The sequence below is a fragment of the Manis pentadactyla genome, chromosome 11 (genome assembly GCF_030020395.1).
Source record: "Manis pentadactyla isolate mManPen7 chromosome 11, mManPen7.hap1, whole genome shotgun sequence".
Taxonomy (NCBI): Eukaryota; Metazoa; Chordata; class Mammalia; order Pholidota; family Manidae; genus Manis; species Manis pentadactyla.
Window position 1 is genome coordinate 22,276,884 of NC_080029.1, and position 17,247 is coordinate 22,294,130.

A 17,247-nucleotide genomic window follows, 5' to 3' on the forward strand; every position below is an offset into this window, starting at 1 on the left:
GGAACTGGATTAGCAAATAGATGTCACTTAAGCACCCAAGTGTCTTTTCGGTGTAGGCTAAATGAAAAAGAAACTTCCATTCACATCAAGCTCTTATTAATATCCCAGAACTACATTATTTCCAACATTTGGGGAGGTGAGGAGGGTGGAGAACTATCTTTGGCATTTAGCTTTAGGTTGGACAAACCACATCAACTCTACACTTTGATTATAGCACATTCATCTTTTTCAGAATTTTCAGTCCCTTCAACGTTCCCTTTTGACCAGTGACCTCTGCTGGGAATTTTCCTAGGTATACATAATAATCGGGAAGGCTACACGGGGTAGACATGTTTCTTACCTGTATGTCAGCTGCTTCTATCACCTAGCCATTCTGTGATCAGGGGAGATTATGTTTTTCCAACCTCAGAGAATGTGTTTTATTAATTCCATTTCAAATTCTTCTCACTCAGCGAACGATTCAGAAGGAAAATGCTCAGATTCAGGTGAAGAGAGTCATACCAAACACTTGCCAAACCACAAAAACTTCAGCTGCCTGGGCTTAAGGCTGATTTCAGTCACTTAAGAATTTGGGGATGGAAATACTGTTTGTAGTGAATTTGCAGAAATTCTGCAAATGTCCCAAGGACAGGGATCTGGTCTGTTACCATTCAGTTAAACCGTTTGACAGTCAGTCTACTTTAATGACTTTTCTCATCTCTGTCATCATTGCTGAGATTATTAGCCTGGCTAATAATTTACAGTCTCCAAGATTAGAGTTTCTTTCCCTGGAGACCCTGATGTTCTGCCCTAACAATCCTGTTTAGGGGAAGATGATTTGCTCTGGCTTGCTTTTCTCTTCCTTGTGCTCTGATCTTCATGTCTTGATTCCGTGGTTCTGAAACGGGAGCATGCGTCAGAATCACTGGAAGGCTTGTTCAACTGTGGATTGCTGAGCCTCCCCACTGCCACACAGGGTTTCTGACTCAGTAGGTCTGGAGTGGGACCTGAGAATCTGTTTCTGTATAGTTCCTAGGTGTGCGAGGACCGCACTTTGAGAACCATCGCTCAAATCAGCCACCAGCTCCCATTCCCAGAACATTCTGCTTTTCTTTTGTTCACAGATACTATATTCCTATTCCTACTCTCCTCTTTTGAAACCATTTTTCCACTCAGTTTCAAATATGCTAAATGTTTTTCAAACATGCTGAAATATATGTATGTATATTTAATATATAAATATATGTATTTTAGCACATCCTGAAGCCCAGCCATGTAACATTCAAAATAGACAAGTTTTCCTCTCACATTATTCACCTGAGCATTGGAGTGAGATAAGTAGTTACCTAAGGATGGTTTGATGTCTCCAACTATCACAGCTAAGCTTTTGAATTATGCAAACTCAAACAGACAAGGATGAATCAAGCATCCTCATAGGATTCTGTGCTGGGATGCAAGCTTACTTCTGCTCTATGGTGGAGTTCTTTGCCCCAGTGGTATTTGCTCATCAGCCCAGTCTCTAGCTATCAGTAGAAGTGTTCCCTGAATACTTATTTTGGAAAATAGAAGGGCTCATGTTTTCATGCAATGAGGCATTTATTATTTTCAGAGCATTTTCAAATCAGTTATGCTTAGATTGCTCAGGAGATCTCAAAGTAGATCATCTAAGCTTGTCATCACCAACAGGCGAGAGGTGTAAATATAACCCATGCTAAGTGTAATATAAATGCCAAGGAAGCAGTTGATCTTGTTAAATTCCACCAAGGGCAAGGGACACAGCAGCTGCAGACCTGTGTATAGTGGCCCGGGGTGAGGGGTACATGCCAGCACTTTGAGGATCCTGGCTCCATCCCCCCTCCCGGGAAACCCTTGCGTGTGATCAGAACTACAATTATAATGGGACTTGACAAAGTAATTGAGAGAGGCAGCTGCTGTTGCAATGTTTAGGACTAATTCAATGGATCTTCTTCCCTGTTTTCAGTAGGGTCCAGCCGCTTCTTTGGTGACCAGCTGCATCGCTGGACAGCAGGCTAAAGTGCTCACGATTGTGCAGAACAAGGAGCATGCTGAACAGTGATGTTCCAGCTTAAAAGGACAGAGCTGCAAACAAAGGTAGGCTTGGATCCGGGGGAAGATCCTTTCAACTGTACCAAGCCCTGTGCCTGACCACATGCCATTCACCACTGCCATGCTTGCAGTGCTGGGGTTATGTCTTCACTCTTATTCATGAATCCTGGGGTGGTGGGAGGGGGGTTATGCCATGTCAGCGTCTTGTCCTGAGTTTCTTATTAACTCTTCCCATGTCCCCTTTGCTTTTGTGCTTCTCTTCTCCACCACGTTCAGTGTCTCTTCCCTCTTTTTGGGGCCTGTGTTTTATTAAGATGATTATTTTTGGCAGGTGGTTTGTCTCCATGAGTGTAACATTTAGTGTTTTCTTTTGATGGGAGAAAACTCACAGTATTGCAGGCTCCACATAGAATACAGAGTAAGCACAGCTCTGCCTGCCCACAGGCTCCTAAGGAAAGCAGCTGCCTACAAATGTGGCGATGCTTCCCCTTTACTGCACTTGGCATAGTTAATGTATATATTTGAGTTTGATCAATATCTGTCTTCCCCACTGAACACAGGCCACTGTGAAGACAGTGGCAACCTGCTTGCCAGTTACATGGCCTCTAAGGTCTATCAGAGTGCCTGGTACACAGCTGTACTATAATATTTCTTGTGGGATAGGAAGGAATATACATCTCAAGTGTCCCAGTTGAGTCATTAGGTCTGGAAATGCTAACCTGCTTTGCAAAGCATTGTGCAGAAAGCCCTGTGTCTTATTAATGAGTTTGCTTTTTGGTTTGGTGTTGTAGTTTATTTTGAGACCTTCAAGTGGTGGTGTTTGTTGGGTGGAAATAGACACTGTATTACCTTAGGGAAATATGAATTTTGGTGAACTATACAAACCTAGTCTAGCAACTTGTTACTGGACTACACAGATTATTAGAGCTTCATATTAAGTTTCTCAAGACTTTGGAAATATGGTCAGCATTAGTTTTTCTGGGGCTGCCACAACCAAGTACCACAACTGGGTGACTTACAGCAGAACTTTGTTTTTCACAGTTCAGGACCTGGAAATCAGAATCAAGTTGTCCACAGGGTCGGTTCCTTCCAAGGGCCATGACGGGGAAATCTCTTCCATGCCCCTCTCCTAGCACCTGGTGCTTCTTGGCAATCTTTGGTGTTTCTTGGCTTTGTAGAAGGATCACCTCCTCTCTGCCTTCAAGCTCACTTGCTGTTCTCTGTGTGTATCTACAGCTTCTTATGAGAGCACCAGTCACACTGGATTGGGGCCCACCCTCCCCCAGAATCACAACATGTGAACCAATAACATCTGCTACAACCTGATTTCAAAACAAGGTCACTTGCTGAGGTGCTGGGGGTTAGGAGTTCAACATGTGAATTTTGGGTGGATGCAATTCAACCATAATGTGATCCACGAAGATACAACTACTGAACAAAAGATGCATCTGCTCAGCCAGAATCTTTACACCTAGGAGCACCTGTGTTCCCTGCCACCTCCTTTTAGTGGCAGGGTTTCTACCTTTTTCCAAGGAGGGTTCAGGATAATCTTGGCTTGATAATTAATGCTGATTTCACTAACTGACCCTGTTTCAGAGAGCCGCCAGCAGGTGAGTTGCCAGCTGCACCCCTCTCTGTGCCATCTCCAGTGGCAGTTAGGGACTCTGCATGGAACAGAAGACTTCTGAGGTCTGCAGAACGTGAAAAACCTCCTGTCCTCCACCATGGCATTGGCAAAGCAATCCCCTCGGGTCATCCAGTATCTGAAAATAGCAAGGGAAGCTTCTAGGGCGTTCTCCGGTCTTGGCTACTCAGAACCCTGCCTTCAGTTGTTGAACACCAGTGATCTATTCTGAAGGAAGAGACCCCTTGCAGAGGAACAGCTAGGGTGATGAGATACACTGGAACCACCCGACACAGATATTTCACTCCACCATAGTAAAGGGGGGAAGGCTGAATGTTTGACTTCAGGCTGAATGTCCATGAGAAAGACCAATATTTAATCTTTGTCTCTGGCTTGTTAGCAAGAGAACATGTTACATCACTTGCCTGTAGCTTCCAGGTCCTTAAAAAAGTGCCTGGCTGAGATACAAGGGCTTCCCAAATTGTAATATTCAGAGCATTGTACAATTCGGTTGTCCCTATTGTTGATGTGGCCTGTGCTCTGGGGTTCATCCATCAGCAGGGCAGCCATTGCCCTTCTTTGGGGATCAATGAGAGACAGACAGACAGAGGCAGCTGAGCACAGTTACGGCAAGGGGCTGGCACCAGAGCAGACGGTTTGTCCCAGTGAGTTAGAAGCAGGGGTGGCACCTGAATATGGGTCTCTTACCAAACAGGCCAGAATGCTCTTTAATGAAAAATATCACTCTGTGAAGGAAGGGAGCAAAGAAGGTCAGAGATAAAACTAAACAGGAAACAAAAAATGCAAGTGGTGGAAACAAGTGCCAAGCCTGAGAAGGGATCACGAAACGTGGCCCTGCTTCTGACCCTGACTACCTGTATGACCCCAAACAAGGTGCCCCAGCACAATGAGCCCTATGTTTTCTCACCTGGAAGTGAGGGTAATGGGGTAACTCATTTATAAAGAAATTTTAGGTCAAAACAGGATAGTTCTGTCCCCACATATGCATCTGTCTCCATATTCTTAGTGCTTTATATATGTAGTTTAAACTTTCTTCTAATTGGTCCTTGTCCTTTTACATATAATACTTAAAATTTTTCTTAACTCCATGGTTTTAGAGTGTTAGTGTCATCAAATATACCTAACATTATAAAAATCAAGTGGCTAAAATTTTTAAAAACATATTTTGCCATGTTTCTGCAGCTAAGTACCTTAAACAGAGAAGCCTTAGTGGTGTAAAGCAAAACTGAATCTCCTCTCCCAAAACAATAACAAGATCAGTGTGCTCTAAAGTGAGGCCCTTGCGGTGTATATAAGACCCTGCCTCTAGTTCTTTAAAGTATGATTCTGAGGACTATTGGTCATAAATAAAAAAGCTAGAAGGAGAGAGGAAGGTCCAGTGCAAGATGGACTACAAGCCACATACTGTGAATTTAAGTCCACACATGAGGATTTGATGACATCTGGAAGTACAGCAAGAGCCTACCTAGTAAGTGTCTGGCAGAGTCAAGGCCATTTTGAACTATCAGTCAGTGTGGCAGGAACTTAGCTCAGGTAAGAACTTACCGCACACAGACGGCCCTCCGAAAAGCTCTAGTAGCACCCATAAATGCTGCTGTGTTGGCACAACTCTGTGATGCTATGTTAATCGATTATACTGGAATGGTGGCAGGCCTTGTTGGCTAGTGATCAAGGAGGTAGACTTTGCAGAATCCAATGGTTTTATTAAAGCATTATTTCCACTTCTCACAACTGTGTGACCCTAGGCTAGTTATTCAGTTTTCCAAAGTCTCAGTTTCCTTACCACTTGTAACCTGGTGAGGGATCTTAGTATGTATTTCAATTTTCTTTTGCTTGGGAGGATTAAGTGAGCTAAAAAATGTGAAGTGCTCAGTAGAATGGTACAAAGTAAGTGCTTACTAAATATTAAGTAATACATATTATTATTCTCGTTATGATGTCCTCCTCCTTGGAGAAATTGACTCCTTTACAATAATGGTTTCAGAGCCTAACAACTTTCCATCAGTGTGGAATGCTCTTCTCTTTCCATGACTGATCACATAGTTCCAGGTATACCAGAACCTAACGTCACCCCGCAGATCCAGATCTGAAGAGAAAGAAAACATCCCGGAGGTAACACAGGGCGTGGTAGCGCTGTTCTCGTAGGAGCACCGAGTCCATTACAAGTCTCAACAATGCGATCCTTGCTCTGGGCAGAAAACACTGAGCAAGGAAATATCTGTTTTGTAAGAAGACAATTAGACTTGTTTTTCAGGACCTTCCATAATCCTAAACATCTTGGCTGCAGCAACAGCAAGAATGATTGAAGACAGGACCCAGGGATTGTGAGAAAATAAGAATGAAAAAGAAAAGGTAGTTTGCAACCTCAAGATGAGTAACTAGAAACCTGGTATGAAAAGAATAAAAGAGACTGGAAAAAGAAAGTGGATGAATATAAGCATTTATCCGTAGCTCTATGGACATGACTTTCAAAGGCTACCCATTAGAGTAAATACCTGCCCCTCCCTGCCCGCCTCCATCGTAGGCGCTCCATGTCTTAGACATCACTCACTCTCTCTAGGGATGAGTTGGGTATAACTTGGTAGAGGCAACAGGAGAAAAAACACATCTTTTTTCCAGCCTTGGTTTGGATCTTGGCTACATTGTGTAACATTTCTGAACTTCAGATGAGGAGTAGAAACAGTGTCTGAACCGCTACCCGGTGGTGTATGGATTCCGTGAGATGATACATGTAACTCATACAGCACAATGCCTGGTGCATAAGTAACACTAATGGGATCAACTCAGTGTTCAATTCACTGTATTGCGGTTATTGAGCAGGACTGTGTGGTGCCAACATTCTCATCTGAACGTGTGACTTTCTTTGTATATCTATGCCCATTCTGTACATGGGGATTCTAGGGGCATGTATCTCATGAAATTGTTGAGAGAATTTGATGGATTGATGCAGGGAAATTCTTGGAATAGTGCTTGGCACATGGTAGTGGTTCATTTGATGTTTGTATTTAATAAGGAGGAGCAGTTCTGACCAGTCGCTACTTTATTTTTCACTCATTTTGCTCAATGAATCGTTTCTCTCAAGAAGAGATCCTGTGCCCTTTCTAGCTCTCCCTTCACAAGAACCCCTCTGGAGTCAGATCTAACTGAAGCTAAGACAGTAGGTTTAAGTTTCAAGGGGCCACCGGGGCCCACATTGCTCATGTGCCTCCCAGGAGTAAGAGTGGATAACAATAAAGCCATTGCTAAGAACAGCAAGGGGTAGAAGCCACAGAGGAGGCCTGAGGGACAGGGAGGTCAGGAGTTGCAGTGTGCTACAGAAAGAACACGAAGTCCTCGGAGGAATGGAGGCCCAGGATGGGTATGAGACACGGCAGGTTTAGGTGGAGCCCAGCATGTGGCAGATACGTGAACAGCCCTGAACATGGAGTGCCTGCTCTGCCAGGTGCTGCTTGCCTTTCCCAAGCATGAGATCTACTTAGATATCTAACACGTGGTACATACCCTTCCAAATCCACAGTTTGTGCTTTACAAGTTTTTGGCAAAAAGTGGTGTTCACTGGTCACACCCTACCTATTCTGTGTTTATTCTGAGTTCATAGGCGTACTGAGATAATCATCCCCTGGGGCTTACCTGGTTGAAATCTGTAAGTCTCCTGAAAGTGGAATCGCCTATTCATAATCCTGGACCTACATTCCAGTATTGCATAAATCTCATTGTATCAACCTGTACATTTTACTTTTATTATTTATGGTATGGAAATGACTTCGTTTTGCTGTTGACAGAACCGTTGGCAGAGGGAGACCCAGGTGTATTGTTTGAACTATTTGGTTTTATCTCTGTGATGAAATAAAGGAATGTGCCTCCAGGTGTAGCAGATTCTCCTAGCAGACGGTTGCATTGAGCCTTTTGCTTTGAGAGCAAGGACCCTCTGTGAAGGTCTGCCGGCAAGGGCATGAGGCTGAGACATGGCAGGGTAAGGAGCTGGCTCATCTTAACTCTCACCTAGGAGTGGTTCCTAGAAAGACATGCACCAATCTACCATCATAGGAATGGGAACCCTACAGAGAACAAAATTAACTCTCATGAAGGCTCTCTAGACAACCCCATGGGCCTTTGCCTGAAACATCTGTCTGGATTGGGCAACGTAAGATTTACATGTTTGTCCACTAAGAATTGTAGGTGATTGGAGATCATAGAAATAATGTTTTTCAGGATTTACTTAACCTAGTTATTTTTCTAGGCTGAGATGACATGAGCATTAATGGAATTTTCATGACATTCCCAGTTTATTTAACTGGTTGTATGACTCATGACACATGGTACAACTTCATAGCATATGTAGTGGCTCTGGAAATTTCTTTGAAGTTTCCAAATTGCTTTTTCTTTTTGGTTGCTGCCTAATACCAAATAAAATTGCTGGAAACCATGGCTCCTAACTACCTTTGGGGTAGGACACGGTAATGTGTACCTATTTTGTGTGCGTTTGTGTCCACATGTGACCTCACTCTCCTTCCTGCACACCTTCTATTTAAGGTAGGATAGTCAAAACAGCCCTATTAGAGAAGCAGAAGAAGAGGATTCTCCAATGTGCTATGTGGGTGGGCCACTTAAGTTCTCTGGACCTCAGAACAGACGGGTGCAGACCAAATGACCTCTCAGTTATACTCAGCTGCCTGTGGACCGCAGCAAACTATGGCCTCAGCTTTGAGAAGACTGTTAGTGCCATGGCCTGATTGGCTAACCAGCCATGGGGTTTGGGAAGCATGGCAGTGGGGGTGAGGGGGACCTTCTAATGGGGTAAAGAAGGAGAGAGGCTGGGTCTGTCCTCTGCTCTCTGAATGTTCTCACCTCCCCGCTAAGGAGTAGGGCAAAGACTAGAGAAGCTGGCTTTGCCTCTCCTGTCTCCACTCCATCTCTGCTCCATCAGGAAAAAGCACTCAAACCCTCTCTAATTCCCTGTGTGGTTCACTCTTAAAGGGCATGCATTACTCTGAGCATGCATTATGCTAAAGGACCAAGTATATGTGTACTGAGTCAGAGTCTGCATTTTTTAATTCATGTCATGTCTTAATATGTTTGACATGTCGATGAAAAGTGTAGTGTCCCAAACTTCCAAGTGATATAGGTTTGTAAAAATGTGGATGGAGTCTTGCAAGCTAAATATAATAACTTAAAATTTTACTTGCTTGACTGCCTAGCTCTATAGATATAACCTTTTTAGCTCTGGCCTGTATTCAGTGACACATCAGTAATGGATAACAAGTCTTAGGTGACTTAAAATTTTTTTTTCCTCCATAACACCTTGTCTTCAAGTATCTTAATGAGATTTAGATGTTCTAATTTAATGTATTATAACTACTAAATGAAGTGTGATCTCCACTGGATGCAGGTGGAAGGCATCTTTATTTTCCAGTGCCCGAATCCTCCTCCATTCCTTTAAACCCACTGTCTCTCTAGGCAGCTCTCTTGCATAAAGGGCCTTAAATAGCTGTAGGACAGCTGTTTCCCATGTGCTGTGGACCACATGCAGAATTTGGGAAGCATTTATGCATCCTTGACTTGGCCATCAGCGGAAGCACAGTTTGCTCTCAAGACAGCCGTCAGATCCCGCATTAACGGCAGCTTCAGCCTGCTTCTGGCCTGAAGATTTTTCCAAGCATGGGTCCTGCATCAGACCCTGTACTTACTGACATCTAAAGGGACACAGGCCAATCTCCCCAAGTGGTTCTCTTGAAATGTCTTTCATTTGGCATGACGTTCAGAGGAAGCACCCCCACCCCCAACTTCTCCATTGGAATGGTCAGGGCACGTGGAGAATGAAATGTACAAAATTCCAACAAATCCCTCTGAAGAAATGCTCTCTCTCCCTGCCTCTTTAACCACAGTCCTTATATTGGCTTGAGAACCGTGTGAGGCTAAACCTGCAAGGCCAGTTTTTGTCCATCTCGTTTGTAAGTGCTGTGGGGGTAGTCTGACACTTAATTTGTGCATATATATTATGTCTGTAGTAATGTATTATATAAGCCTGCAAGCTCCTTAAAGGTAGAGGCTTTGGTTATTCCTATTTCCAGTCCTTCCAATACTTAGCTCAGTGGCCCACATAGTAGGTGCTCATATATGTGTGATGACTGAGGGAGGGAGGGAGGATTAGCCTCATCACCGATTTCCTGCCCGGGAAGTTTCTGTTAAACTGTGCACACTTTCAAGTTGCCCTCCTGCATTCTGCTTCTCATGTAAGTACTGTTATTAAACTTCTAAATACTTAACAGAAGGCTGTTTTTTGGCAGAGAATGGACTCCTTTTGTCTCCTGTCCCGTGAATATCCTAACCACTTTGTCACTTTGATCTAGGGGGCATTTCATCCTCAGAAATGCAAAGGAGTTGGCAACTGCACAGAATGGGCTCTATGTCCTCTGGCCGGAGAATCCACTGCTCTTGAGCCTTTGCCCGCCCCCTTTCATGGTAATGTGTAAGCCACTAAATTGCAGTTACTGGCTGAGGCCATGGCCATCAAAAAATCGTGAATGCCATGTAGATGCAAGGTCTGCTCCACTAAAGGGTCCACAATGGCTTTACTGTAACTGGGTTAACTAGAACTTGGCAAAGAGCTACCCAAGGAGGGTGATACCAAGCTCCCTCCCCCTTTCCAGGATGCTGGCCTGATCTTCTTGTATTTGTGCAACTGGCCCATCCAGAGACCCACTAATGCTGGGAGGAGAGCCCCGGTGAGGCAGTTCCTCTGGGTCAGATTGTCCTTTCTCAGCTTTTTCCAATGGCTTCTCTTCTTGCGATGTGAAGGCGGCTACAGGATCACTTGTTTTCTTTTGCTATTTGAAATATAGCATTTAGGGTCATGCTTTGAATAATTTGTGCTTGTTAGAAATGACTGTCATCCTCTTGAAGCAATAACAAAGAACTACATTTAAATTAAATTCAGCCAAGCGAGCGACTCTCCACAAAATCAATGGAGCCAGGCATTTTCCAGCACTATTTGGATTTTTTTTATCTGTAATATTCTAGGGCATAAATCAGCAAAGATATCCCAGAACCTAAACTGACCTGGACCATAGTTCACAATGCTTTATAAATATTTGGTAATATTTGGGATGGGAGTGAAAAGGTAACATAAACTGTTAGATGCGAGCATCTTTAATAGCTCTTATTTTTATTTGGCAAACTTCCTGAGTTTCCTAGTATAGAATTCCAAGTATGAATTTTTTGAAAGAGTTTCATTTATTTATTAAAATGTAAGACCCCAAGAGACCAAAGCCATGTCAAATATAATTTTAAAAAGTCCATTTACATAAATCTATCCCTACACACATAATTGCTGTGATCTTAACCAAATATGGCATCAATATGACCAGCAATGAAGTGGCATCCTATGTTGGACTTGCCAAGTCAACACACACAAACATACCTATTTTTTTTTTAAGACTTAATTTTTTTTAGGGTACTTTTGGGTTCACAGCAGAAGTGAAAGTACAGATACTTCCAATATATCCCTGCCCTCTCACATACATGGCCTCCTTCAATATCAACGTCACCCACTGGAGAACTATATTTTTAATATATTTTCTCTCCACAGTATCTGTACTAAACTCCATTTCAGTACTCAGAGAATCCAGTTTTTACTTCACTGTATCTAAGTAGCCATACTTTCTTCTCTTCAAGACCAAGAACTTTTCAGCCTTTTCTAATACTAGAAAAATAGATATCTGGAGCTGCTCAACTTTATCTTGTAAAGTCAAGGAAGAAAGTGCCATCGGTTTTTTTTAATGATTTGCCTTGCAGTGGTTCTATTCCAATTAGGGACTAATACTGTCTAATAATGCTTATGAGCAGGTTAATTATTAATACACACTGAAAAATTAAACTCATATACATTCACCTTGTCTGTATGATAGGCAGTATCATTGTTACATCACTGTAGAAACATGCACTTCTACACTATAGTTTTTACTTTCAAAACAAAGGGGAGACCTTTAATTTTAATTTACAGGACTATTCTGAGTACAGTCATTCTACCAGGTTTTCTCCTCAGCTAGAGCACAGTATGTTTTTTATTCTCGCTGTTCTGTCCTGGAGAATTATTTCCATGTGGCTTTTTACATTGATGTCACTTAAACCCAATGCACGTCTTATGCCTTAGCTATTTGCTTTATGGTCGTAAAGGCAACGCATCTTATTTCTGTCAGATTACTCCTCTGTCCCTTGTGCCCTGTCATGCCCTCTCTCAGCCCATGCCTCCTCCAGTGACTTTGATCTTCAGGAGCTTTGCTCTAAGTCAAGGGTGATATCGCCAGCAGTTTATACATTACTCCTTCAAGTTCTGAGTGCATGTGAGGAAGAACCCCTTTTCATGACTGAAGAAGATGATATATGCTGTTATTATTTCTTTTCAGTTCAAGCATCACATTTTTCCTGAACCTTTTTTCTCTGCCAAGGTTGGTTATCTTTTCCCATACCAGCTCCATTTCTGGGGCTCCCTTCTATCTTTGCTGAAGTGGCTGTTATTTATACTTTTCAGACTTTAGTCATGAAGAGTCAGCAGTTAACTTCCTGAAGCCCATCTCCCCTGAAAATAGCCATCCAGAACCTATCCTCAGAAATTCTGATTGACTTAGTTGGGTCTCAGATGATGCTTGAAAACCATTGTGCAAATGTGATTCTGAAGTGGTCGCACTTTGACAAACACTGGTCCAGTTAGCCTTCGGCTTTCTGTCTGTTCTCAGTGGCAATGCTACATCTGTTACCTCAGTAGGGGTTAAGCGACATTTTCTGTTGCTGCTTCAGCAAAATTCTAATGGGGGGAGGGTAGAGTGGATTTGGGAGGGTAACCAAAAGACAGATGCTTTCATTTTCTGACCAACATTTGGATTTGGGAGGTTTTCCGTCTTACCGGTTTTTAGAAGAGGAGTAAGTTGTTCCTTTTTACTAAAAAGACACAATGATTGATGAGATGAAGCTGGTTAGCTTATTCTAGAACCATAATTTAGATACCTAGAGATCCATCCCCCACCCTTTCAATGTTCTGTGAAGGCTGACTCTAGCATGATCAGGAAGGGAGGCTGGGATCTGTGGACCCATGTGCATGCCGTTTTCTGCCCAAGTACCTCAGCCCTGACCTCAAAGAACCCTGTCTTTGATTGATGAGGCCAGTGCTATTGAATTATTACTGACATCTGTCCCTAGCATCCTGAGTTTAAAATTTAAAATCAAAAAATTACTTCAAATTTATTAAAAATTTTTAACTAATCTAAATTTCTGATTAATTTAAACTTAATTTTTAAGTTTTTTAAAAATTAAAAAAATTGAAAAGCACCCTCTTGTGAACACTACAAAATCTGCAGACTGAAAGGCTGTCTGTGCATGTTCAAATGCCCGATTTCAATCCAATGAAATAATTAAAATACAGCCATGAATTCTGTGTCACAAAAGTAGAAAGTCCTACTAAGATAATGCTGAATTCACAGGGCAGAATGTTATAAGCTTTGGAAAGGGTCAGTAACTGAGCTTATCTGCGGGATTGTTGAGCTTGGAATGGTAGTACTGTCTGGGTTTGTATTTGGGAAGGAAATTTTGAGTTCAGGAGACAGCTTAACAGCCAGAAGAACAGGAGGATCAGGCACCAGGAAGTGCACTTGCCTCCAGTGTCCCAACCTCTAAAGTCAGACCTCTCCTCCAGACGCTGTCCATCATACCAGCCTCTTCGTGATCCCCATACAGCACATACCTTCTCGCGTGTTTCGTAGCATAGCCTTGCACTTATCTTTATTTCTTTGCTTATTGTCTGTCTTCTTCCTGACTCCAAGCTCAGCTTTGCAGGTGCCTCTTTCCTTTTTGTTTTGTTGTTCATTGCTGTGTTCATACAGCACAAAAAATGCCTAGTACTTGGTAGGCACCAATCAATACTTGCTGAATGATTAGTTGGAAGCAATCCAAACTCTAGTTCAGGAGAGCTCACTGGAAGTGGGGATAGAAAAGGGAGGAAGTTGAGGAAAGCAGCTCACTGAAAGTCTCAGTAATTCAGAATTCTCAGCTATAAAATACATGCATTATGACTGATCCATTTTTTAGGATTGCACTGAGGAGTTACTCATTCAGAAATAAATACTTTGTAAATTCAAAATTCCTTTGTAAAGATTGAGACCAGATATCCAAAAACAAAATGATGTGATTCAGAGAATCACCTGGAAAAAGTATATTTGAACCTAATGCTAATGATATAAAGAAATTTAGGATAAGTTCAAAGTTGTACTGGTTTAATGCTCATTTCATTCTTCCGTACATATATATATATATATATATCATATAATATATATATAATATATATTATATAATATATATAATCAGAAAATTTTCAACTTTACTTTTACAGAATCTTACTTTGCTTAGAAAAAAGATCTAAAATTTACTGTCAGTGGAGAGAGTAGCTTGTTATTGGTCTAGAGATTATTAGGACAAAGAAAAGAGAAAAATCCAATTTCTTTTTTTATCTTTCATTTGGAAATTATAATTCTGTTTGTTTTCCTCAAAACATTTATGAAATCAACACTATTGTGTCATGGGTGTTTCTAACAAACAGTTCTAGTACTTGAGATCTTATAAATGAGTGACCTCTCTGGTTGGATTTTATCTTTTATATATTGTTAAAGAATATTTTATTAATTTTCAATTTAAAGACATGGAATTAATACTACAGTGCATCTCAGCCCATGTATAATATCAGTAATTAAAAAAAGACCTGACAAAACCTCATAAAAGGATATGTGAGTTTCCCTTCTCATTCTCCCCATCTCACAATTATTTTGATTTAGTCTGTAGTTATGAGTGCTTCATGAAAAATTTTCTGTTTTGTGAATAAAGCTGGAGCTTTACTTAGAGCCTTGCAACCCAACACTCTGGTTTATTGACAGCTTGACATCAAGAGTGCCACCTGAGAACATTTATTTCCTCCCACCCATGCTATTGTTCTTTGTATTTATCAAAGTAGACTGAATCATACACTTGAGCCTATGTGGTCTGATTCCTCAGAATTGTAACCTGATTCAGGACTTCCCAAACATGAGACTAGGGATCAGCATTGGTCCACGGCCAAGTGAAAAAAGAAGGCAAAATGTAGTACAAGGCAGTGAGTTTTCATGAGACTATTTTCTTTCCCAAAGTTAAAGAAATTTCCTTTATGTAATGATAGTATTGCTCTTATTATTTGATGTAGGTGGTTATTTTGTGAAATTATAGTGATAATAGTAGTGGTTTTTAAAAAAATGTTTTTACTTGGCAATCTAAAATAATGGAAATCCTGAGTATCATTTCTTCCATTAAGTTTTGTTCAAATGTTGAGACAAAAAAAAAGGTAGTATAACAAACCCAGATGCTCTTCAATTAGCAAGTCATGGTTAATCCTACTTTGTTTGACATGTCACTACTCATCCTCTGCTGTTTTTTGTTTTTGTTTTCATTTTCATTTTAGCAAACTTATTATCATATTTCAGCATTTAATTCTAGAAAATAAGGATTGATTCCTTAAATGTATCTTGACATTTTAGTGGTTGTGAAATCCCGAACAGAATAGGAACGGGTTCCAGAGAGCATATTCAGTGCCTTTACATCACTGATAATTAAATAGAAACCAGGAAAGGGGAAACACCTTAAAATAGAAACTGATAAAATTAACATTTCAGTCTTGGAATTTTTATTTTAAGACCAGTGATTGCTCATGATACCACAGAAAGATAAAAATATATTGTAGATAAGCCCTACCTCACATCATATACAAAAATTAACTCAAAATGGATCAGAGACCTAAATGTAAGGGCTTGAACTATAAGAGTCTTAGAAGAAAACATAGGTGTCAATCTTCATGACCTTGGAGGAGGCAATATATGACACCACAAGGATAAACAATCAAAGGATAAATAAATGAAACAGACTTCAAAATGAAAAAACTTCTGTGTATTAAAAGACATTATCAAGACAGTTAAAAGGCAACCCATAAGACAAAATATTTGCAAATCATATATGTTATAAAAGTATAGAATCCAGAATATATAAAGAACTATTACACCTCAACAATGAGGGCAAATAACTTGATTAAAAAGACTTTTTAATCAAGGCAAAGGATTTGAATACAAATGGTAGGATTTGTTTTCTTGTTATGGCTGAATAATATTCCGTTGTGTACATGTACCACATCTTCTTTATCCATTCATCTCCTGATGGACACTTAGGTTGCTTCCATATCTTGGCTATTGTAAGGGTAATAAACACAGAAACTGTAAGGGTAATAAACATTTACTTTTATTTTAAGTCATTATGTTGTATGAGGTTGTTTTGTTTTTAGTTTTTCTGTTTTTTTATTAAAGTATCATTGATATAAAATCTTAAGGTTTCACATGAACAACATTGTGGTTTCAACATTCACCCATATTATCAAGTCCTCACCCACCGCATTGCAATCACTGTCTATCAGTGTAGCAAGATTCTGTAGAGTCACTACTTGTCTTGTCTGTGCTATACTGCCATCCACATGACCCACCTACATTATGTGTGCTAATCATAATTTCCCTTAACCCCTTCTCTTTTCCTCCCAACCCACACTCCCCAGCCGCTTTCCTTTTGTAACCACTAGTCCCTTCTTGGAGTCTGTGAGTCTGCTGCTATTTTGTTCCTTCAGTTTTACCTTGGTTTTTTTACTCCACAAATGACTGCAGTCATTTGGTACTTGTCTTTCTCTTCCTGGATTATTTCACTGAGCATAATACCCTCTAGCTCCATCCATGTTGTTGAAAATGGTAGGACTTGTTTTCTTCTTATGGCTAAATAATATTCCATTGTGCATATGTACCACATCTTCTTTATCCATTCATTGTTGATGGACACTTAGGTGGCTTCCATATCCTGGCTATTGTGGATAGTGCTGTGATAAACATAGGGGTGCATATGTCTTCTTGAGTCAGGGACCTTGTTTTCTTTGGGTAAATTCCTAGGAGTGGAATTCCTGGGTCAAATGGTATTTCTATTTTTAGTTTTTGGAGGAACCTTCATATTGCTTTCCACAATGGCTGAACTAATTTACATTCCCACCAGCAGTATAGGAGGGTTCCCCGTTCTCTGCATCCTTGCCAGCATTTGTTGTTCCTTGTCTTTTGGGTGTTGGCCATCCTAACTGGTGTGAGGTGATATCTCATTGTGGTTTTAATTTGCATTTCCCTGATAATTAGCTATGTGGAGCATCTTTTCATGGTGCCTGTTGGCCATCTGAATTTCTTCTTTGGAGAAGTGTATGTTCAGATCCTCCGCCCATATTTTAATAGGGTTATTTGCTTTTAGGGTGTTGATGTGTGTAAATTCTTTATATATTTTGGATGTTAACCTCTTGTTGGATATGTTGTTTACAAATATAGTCTCCCATACTGTAGGATGCCCTTTTGTTCTGCTTATGGTGTCCTTTGCTATACAGAAACTTTTTAGTTTGATGTCCCATTTGTTCATTTTTTCTTTTGTTTCTCTTGCCTGAGGAGATGCATTCAGGAAAAAGTAGCTCATGTTTG

At 40.8% G+C, this 17,247-nt stretch overlaps 1 protein-coding gene across 4 annotated transcripts in view; it reads left to right on the forward strand.

The window, feature by feature from the left end:
- Positions 1-17,247, forward strand: part of DIO2 (iodothyronine deiodinase 2) — a 209,639-nt gene that overhangs the window by 49,392 nt on the left and 143,000 nt on the right. For 3 of the 4 annotated variants that reach the window (XM_057488251.1, XM_057488250.1, XM_057488255.1), the window contains exon 2: positions 1,961-2,091. The gene's annotated coding sequence lies outside the window, so the exon portion shown is untranslated. The remainder of the gene's footprint in view (positions 1-1,960; positions 2,092-17,247) is intronic. The other variant, XM_036882342.2, reaches the window with a different exon arrangement.